This window comes from Labrus mixtus, chromosome 11 (genome assembly GCF_963584025.1).
Source record: "Labrus mixtus chromosome 11, fLabMix1.1, whole genome shotgun sequence".
Lineage (NCBI taxonomy): Eukaryota > Metazoa > Chordata > Actinopteri > Labriformes > Labridae > Labrus > Labrus mixtus.
In genome coordinates, this window is record NC_083622.1 from 864,760 (window position 1) to 873,209 (window position 8,450).

Consider the following 8,450-nt stretch of genomic DNA (forward strand, 5'->3'; position numbering starts at 1 on the left):
AGTCTGTGGACACAGACCCTTAATGCAGTCTGTGGACACAGACCCTTAAAGCAGTCTGTGGACACAGACCCTTAAAGCAGTCTGTGGACACAGACCCTTAATGCAGTCTTTTTCTGGAACTAACTCCCTTCTGACCTGAGGTCCATTACTACTGTTTCTACTTTTAAAACAAAACCTATCTGTTCTCCAAAGCATATGAATACTTCTTTTTTGTATGTGTGTGTGTGTGTGTGTATGATCACTGATAACTGATGTTTGCTTTGTCATGTGTATGAATTATTAATGACTGTGGAAACACTTTCTTTCTTTTGTATGCTGTGTTTTGATTTTGTTTTTAACCTCAATGTAAAGCACATTGAGCTTATCTGTAATGAAATGTGCTTTATAAATAAAATTGCTATTATCACAGGTCTCCAGTCTACTCTTATCCAAATCATGTTGATCAAAATAGTGACCATTGTCAACAGCCAATAGGAGCAGTCTCACTAGCACCAAACAGGAAGCTGCAACAGGTAAACATGGCGGAAGGTGAAGGAACGTGCGGTTCTCCTACACTGTGGAAAAGGAGGAGAAACTGGTGGAGTCTTGGAGAGAACAACAAAGTCTCTTTGTTCTACGAGAGAGAGGAGGAGGGAAAGAAGAGGTGAACAGAAATTGCTGCAGTTCGCAAAAACCAGAGAATAATGATGTTATGAGTTCATATCTATACTCACAGGGGAACGCCCCAGTCGTCAGCGGGGATTTCAGCCCCCAAGATCCCTGGTGATTATGCTATAGCTAGCTAGCAGCAGCATGCTAACTTGGGACATCCTCGGTTCTCAGGATATCTTGGGGATATCTTGAATTTCCCTCTTAGAGATGAATAAAGGTGAGAAATCAGGCGCTGGTGGTGTGGTGGTTGTGTAGAGCCCCGTGTATGAGGTTGTGGTAATCCAGCCGGGCGGCCCGGGTTCGAGTCCGGCCTGTGGCTTCTTTCCCGCATGTCGTCCCCCTCGCTCTCTCTCTCTGATTCTGGCTCTGTCCATTTTCCTGTCTCTACAGAGGAGGCACAAAAAGCCCAGAAATAAAATCTTTACAAAAAAATGTAAGTAAATGAACTCAATGTTAATCTTTAATCATCTTCACATAGATCTTGAAAAGTTTGTTGGGTAACACTTTATATTAAGGTGCTCGTAATAAGCATTAATAACGGGTAATAGGTCACTTATAAGTCACTTATAAGACCTTATTAGATTCTTATTAACACAAATAAGACTATATTAATCTTTATACGCAGTGTTCCCACTTTAGATCCAGTACCTGCAGAGGAGATTTATTAACTGTTAATAAGTACATAATAAAGTATTTATTAACATTTATAAGGCATTAATATGAACCTAATAAAGTCTTATCAATGTAAATAAACATCTTATGAATGTTGATAAGTGGTCTATAAACAAGTTTCTTTGTGTTAATTAATATCTTACAAGCCAATTATAAATGTATTTATAGTTTAATTAACATCTTATTAATGTTTATGACTGTATATAAAGTGTTAATAAGTTTCTAATAAGAGCCTATAAGTGTCTTATAAGACATAATAAATGTGTTAATTATGCCTATATTAACACTTAATATAGTCTTATTTGTGTTAATAAGAATCTAATAAGGTCTTATAAGTGACTTATAAGTGCCCTATTACCTGTTATTAATGCTTATTACAAGCACCTTAATATAAAGTGTTACCGTATGTTGACTTTTGAAAAAGTTTAAATGGATCATGTTTGCATGTCAGAAACAATAAGATATTCATTCTTGTCTGCAGGTAGTAGACTGACGCCACAGACTGAGGACATAAACTGCTCAATTTGAGAATATGTTCAATCAGGGAAATCCCTCGTACTTCTTTGAGTCCTACAAAGTCTTTCTCTCCAGAACAGCTGCAGTAAAATGAAAGACTTCTGTTTTAATGAGTGAGTGTAACCTCAGCTTTCAGTCAAACAAACAGTCCGTGTGTGTGTATGTGTGTGTGTGTGTGTGTGTGTGTGTGTGTTTTACTGAATGTCGACCTTCAGGTGAGTTTTTCATTTGCAAACTGAGCAGCAGCTCCGTGCGATCCGAGCGGGTCGACACCCTTCATGTGTCCGTCTCTCTGAAGGGATGCCAAATGGCTCGGCTCCACCGTGCTGATCTCATCCACTCTGCAAACTCTGAATATTAAAACACATAATGCATGCGGTTTCCCCCTCTCTTGCATTTTTTGCTCATAGTTCTTTGTCGTGTACCGGTGCTTAACGCGCTGATTTAGATGTAGGGTGTCAGCCAAGCTGCCCTCAGGCGGTTTTACCCTCTGCGACCCAGTTTATGGAGCCTCCCGCTTCCCCCTGTCAGCCCGATGCCGAGTGGACCGCGGAGCAGTCAGGTGGCCCCCGTGTGCTGGACCGCCAGCCCCAAACTGATCCTCCTCCAGAGAGACACTGTGGTGCATTAGAGGGAGAAACAGAGACTTTACAGAGATTTCATCACTTAAAATCTCATTAAGTCAACAAAGGAATTACATTATTGATTATTGTTACAACCCAGAACTCCGGAGGAAAGTGAAGCTGCCAGAAGCGAGCAAAAATAAATCCAGAGAGTCGAAAAACTGAAGTGAGTTACTAGAGGAAAACACCAAAGTGTGCTGGGCCACATTAAAAACTCTGATTAAAAGAATAAAACAAACTTCCTACAGAAAGTTATCTAAACTACAGAAATCTTTCTTTGTCTCAATTAAAAGGAACAATTGATTTAATTTCAGATTACAATACGATCTGATACCAAACGATTTTTACTATACAATTTGATACTTTACGATATTATACAACACAATACTGTAGGATACGATATAATACAATAGAATATGATCCATTTAAATAGGATAGAATACGTTTGTTTATATACAATATAATACATAACAAAACGAAAATTAACGATAGGATTCAACTGGATACGATTCTATTTTAAATGATACGATACAACACAACACTGTAGAATACGATATGAAACAATATGACTCAATAAAATAGGGTATGATACAATACAATACTTTACGATATGATTCAATATGGAAAGATACAAAACAATACGATACAAAAAAATACGAAGATAATATGATCTGATATGATAAGATTTGATACCATACAACACGCTTTATTGTCTTCTTTTGTTTTGTTTGCGTTGCTGAAGAGCGACTCAGAGACTCTCCTGACATCCAGACATGGCATCAGAAATAAATGGACCAGCTTTGGTCTATTTCTGTCCTAAATTAGGCGCCAATGTGTTTAATATGTTTAACAACATTTATTAAAGATGTATTTTGGTGGTGTGTTGGGAGGGGAAGTCAGAGAGGGATCGTAATACTTACACTGGAGACGCTTAGTGTGAGTTGGGGCGTTAATAAGAACAACAAACTAATAAGTGAACACAACAAAAAGACATGATCTCTGTGAGCAGAAACAGCTGGGGGCAAGAAGTGTGGGCTCTTACAGTCTCTACATGTTTCAGGGTTAATACTCGTTTTGAGGGTTTGAGGTTAGAGTAACATCAGGGTTAAAGGAGAGGGAAAGTATTCTGTCAGAGAGGATCGTGTGTGTGTTTATCTGTGTGTGTGTGTGTGTGTGTGTGTGTGTGTGTGTGTGTGTGTGTTTATCTGTGTGTGTGTGTGTGTGTGTGTGTGTGTGTGTGTGTGTGTGTGAGTGTGAGTGTGTGTTTATCTGTGTGTGTGTGTGTGTGTGTGTGTGTGAGTGTGTGTGTTTATCTGTGTGTGTGTGTGTGTGTGTGTGTGTGTGTGTGTGTGTTTATCTGTGTGTGTGTGTGTGTGTGTGTGTGTTTATCTGTGTGTGTGTGTGTGTGTGTGTGTGTGTGTGTGTGTGTGTGTGTGTGTGTGTGTGTGTGTGTGTGTGTGTGAGTGTGAGTGTGTGTTTATCTGTGTGTGTGTGTGTGTGTGTGAGTGTGTGTGTTTATCTGTGTGTGTGTGTGAGTGTGTGTGAGTGTGCGTGCGTGCGCTGACACTCAGACAGTCTCTGTTATCTGAGCTCAGTCTTTCATCTCTACAGCGGGCTTGAACGCAGCACTCAGATTGGGTGACACTGACACCCACACACAGGGGTCCCTGAACACATCAGCCCCCGATCTCCACATGCAACCCAAAAGAACTCCCTATAAATTCCCACAGTGCAATGTCTGTAATACACACATGCATCTACACACACACTGACACACACACGCACGCACGCACACACACACACACACACACACACACACACACACACACACACACACACACACACACAATTCTAGTAAATTCTTGTTTTTCCGATGTGTCCGTCACCACATGAATGCACCATAACATCAACAACAACAACAACAACAACAATAAAAATCAGAATGTGAATCAGACATACTTATTTAATGCTAAGGGGAACATTTGGTCATAACAGTTGCTCTTACAAATAGTAGCCTACATATTTTACATAAAATTGAACTTTGCTTGTCGCGCGTTTTGATTGGTCGGTTCCTACACCCTCTCTGATTGGATGTTCGGGACAATGTACACAAACTTTTCTTGTTTAGGAGCGTTTACGGAAGTGAAAAAATGTGTTAGTGTGAAGTGAAATATATTAACTTGGAGGTAATAAACAGATTATGGCTCATGATGAGAAAAGAGGAGAAGTGGATGAGGTCGTTTGAAAGGAATACAGACAGACTGCAGTGAGGAAGCTAACCGCTAACCTGCTAACGCGGTGGAGACGTAGCTCGTATCGCAGATGGAGGGTAACGAGGAGGATGATGATGATGAAGAGGAGGTCGGGCGGAGCTGCATTAATACTGTAAGTTTGCTCCTCACTTCAAAGTAAGGTAGTGTTTGTGTTTTTATGTGCTGCCTGCCTCCGGGAAATGTTAGCTAGCTAGCTGGTTGATTAGCAACCGCGGCTAACAGGGGTCGTGAATTGCTGTTTCCATGGTAACCGTCCTTTAAATCTGCCGCGCTGCGATTGTTTTCCTCTAAACTGAAGGGATTTTTATTTTTATTTTTTTTTTATTTTATTGAAATTTATTTATTCATTTATTTTAATTTTTTTAATTTTTAATTTTTATTCTTTATTTATATTTTTGTTTACTGTTTTGAGCTGCTGTAACGCAAAAATTTTCCCCATGGGGGATCAGTAAAGTTTATCTTTATCTTTATCTATATGTCTCCTTAAACCTACCAAACTATTTTATAAAATTATTAATATGTTTGAAGCTTTCTTTATTTTCCAGGTTATTTTTATAGTTTTTCTGACTTGCATTCCCAGTCCTGAACTAAACATTTCCACTGGCGAGTACCAGGCATATAGCGTGAATATTTATGATACCCATAAGATGACCTTTCTTTGAGGCCCACCCTCCGGATAAAGTTCACTTTATTAGACTCCCTAAAAACAGACAAATCCTCAGTCTCCGTGTCTCTCTCTCTCTCTCTCTCTCAGGGACGATGGCAGGACATCAGACTGTTAGTCTGCTTTAATCCCGGTGTTTTACTGTATATTAGTCATCCTCTGCTCACAGCTAATTCTCCTCTGAACATATGCAGACATGTTTGTGAGAAGATAGTGTGTGTGTGGCTCGTGTCATGAAAGATTATGTTTATTAGGGAGGAGAGACTGGAGGTGGATGGATTCAGGGGGGGAAAAAAAGTCCTGAGAATCCTTTAAAGAAAAATCTGCTTAGATTAAATTTCAGGCTCAGACGCAGGGCTCAGAGCTTCCAGGGCTGACTGAACTACATGTGTGTACATGCAGATAATGTGTTAATATATGTATGCATGTTTGTGTATGCATCCAGAGCAGCCTGCAGGCCTGTAATACTGATGCGTGTTGGTTGCAGAAAGCCTGAAACTCTTGTGTGTGTGTGTGTGTGTGTGTGTTCTTGGTGCCGGCGGTAATGTGTGGGCGGTTTTTAGCCCCCATGGCCTGGATAAACGTTTGCAGTCCAGTGCATCACCGTGACAACAGGTATTAGGGTATAATTTAAGCTTGAAGCTTAATGGAGCTGGAGTAACGAGGCCCAGAGCTGATGTCCTGCCTGTCTCTCCCATCACGTCAGCCGGGCCGGTGGCCTGCGTGGCTCCTTCACCCTCCGACACCTACAGCGTCTTCATCATGTGGAAGAAACCCCGCCGCTCTTCCACCTGGCTGCTCCAGAACAATAGGGCACATTTAACTCATGCACATTAGGGCAACAACACCAGAGAGGGTGATTTCTAATGCGATTACAGTTGTATGATGGCGATGAAGCAGTAAGTCGCTATAATCCGCATCAAGAACGTCCGAGTGGGTTTTATGGTTTCAAATAAAAGAGTAAACCAGCCGCAAAACAATCTGCAGAGTAGTGAGCATCATTTAATTCTGTGAGTACATCATGTGTTAGATTTATTAGCATCAAGCGGATCAAACAGAGAAGTGACGGTTCAGGACAGTCGGACACATGATGCGCTCTGATACATCTATCCCACATTTATTACATCATTATTTCATCTGATTCTGCTGTCATTTATTTTGTATTTGTGATGTGTGCTGCTGCAACATCACTTTGTCATCAAGGTCAAACTGTAGTCTGCAAAGAGAAGGAGGTCCAGGCTGAAAAGGTGTTTAAGGTTCAGCTCCACTCTGTAAGGTTTAGGAAAAGTTTGGTTAATACGGTAAACAGGAAGAAAACAGGAAGTGAAGTCAGATGTGTTAGTCCCTGACAGGCTCCGATTGTTGTTCTAAGTGTGACAATGTTCCAGAAAGGATCCCTACAGAGAGGAAGATGATTTTATTGAACCACTAACAGCTGTTACATCTCTCTCTACAAACACACCAAACAGCAGTTTAACCCATCAGAGCATGCAGGTTGCTGCTCTGCTGCTGCTACAATCCGTCTGTGTTGTTTCTTATTGTGTGACTTTGTTCTTTAAATCTTAAACTCAGAGGTCAAAATCATCATTAAACAAATGCACTAATGCAGCCTTTCCCAAACTTAAGACTGCCGCGGCCCGCTCTGAAATACAAAATTACTCCGGGGCCCGTTATAATTTCTTTAAAATTTTGACTACATCTATAACTTTCAGTAACGGTAAATTATTGGACATGACAACATGATATTATGGCCAAAATAGACACAAAAGTTTACTGAACATTATGTCCATGAATAGTCATGACACGCCTTACTAATCACTTAAAGGGTTGACTCATTGTAAATCATCATTATTGTGATATTTCTTTTATTTTTAAAATCGGTGGAGGGCTTTTTGCGGCCCACCTGCAGTACCCACACGGCCCACCAGGGGGCCCTAATGTAACGAGTCAGTTGTAGACTACTTGTTTCTGATTAAACAGAGCAGGTTTATTTGCTGCCCAACAGTTAATAGACACTTTAGTCCCCGTGTCCACCGAGCATTTATTTCTGAACGCCAGCGTCTTTATTCAATTGTTTTTTTTGAGAGTTTTCGCAGCAGAAGGCCGCTGCCTGGAGAAAAAGTGCAGCGCCTAGTGTTCTTTCCCCGAGCGCTCTGCCCTTTTATTTGTGGGAATGGCTGCTGTTTCAACTTTTCAGAAAGGCGCTGTTGATGTCACTGGCGCTCTTTTCCAAATGTTTGATATTCCCCGTAGTTTAGCCTCCTACAGATCGTGTCCTGTACTCACATCCTCCTCGCTCCGCGTCTGATCAGGAAATAAACGATCTAAAATATAAAACATGCAGTAACGGAGCAGTGTCGGTCATACAGCGCCCGTTGTCAACAGACTGTTGTCATGGAGACAGGACGGACGTGAGGCGCTTTTCTTCTCAGCCAAAAACGCTTCATACAAGAGCTGCCGAGCGCACAGTCGGCGCTTTTCTGCAAGAAAAAAACTCTATGGGTGGACACAGGGCCTGACTTGTCCCCTTCTCCTTTTTGTGGCTTTTCAGGTTACTTATGCTTTAAATGTAATTATAATCTCACTGTAATATTATTAATAACATTGATGATGCAGCTTAACTTAGACCTCCCTGTCAGGTCTTAAAGTGGAGGGATTGAGCCTTGGGGGGCAACAAATCCCAAATCCCATCCAGATATCTGCTGATGTCTCGTTTGGGTTTTATTTTTGCAGAAATGTTAGAAAACATCATGAGAAAGATTATTTAATGAAATGTACAGCAGCGTCTGCATCGAGACCAAATGTTGAACGTGTTAAATATATTTTAAACATTCCTCTCATAAATGTTTCTCTTCATTTTGAACATCTTAAACGTCCCGTCCTCTCTCGTTCTCTCCCTCTCCATTTCTGCTGCTGTGAGTTTTAGAGAATTATTAAATTCAGCCGTTTGAGAAGCTCGCGTCTCCTCGGTCCATCATGTTGCATCATCTTCAAAGCTAGCTGCGTTCAGCGAGGCAGCGTCTCGTTCAACACTTTGCTGAACATCAGGAC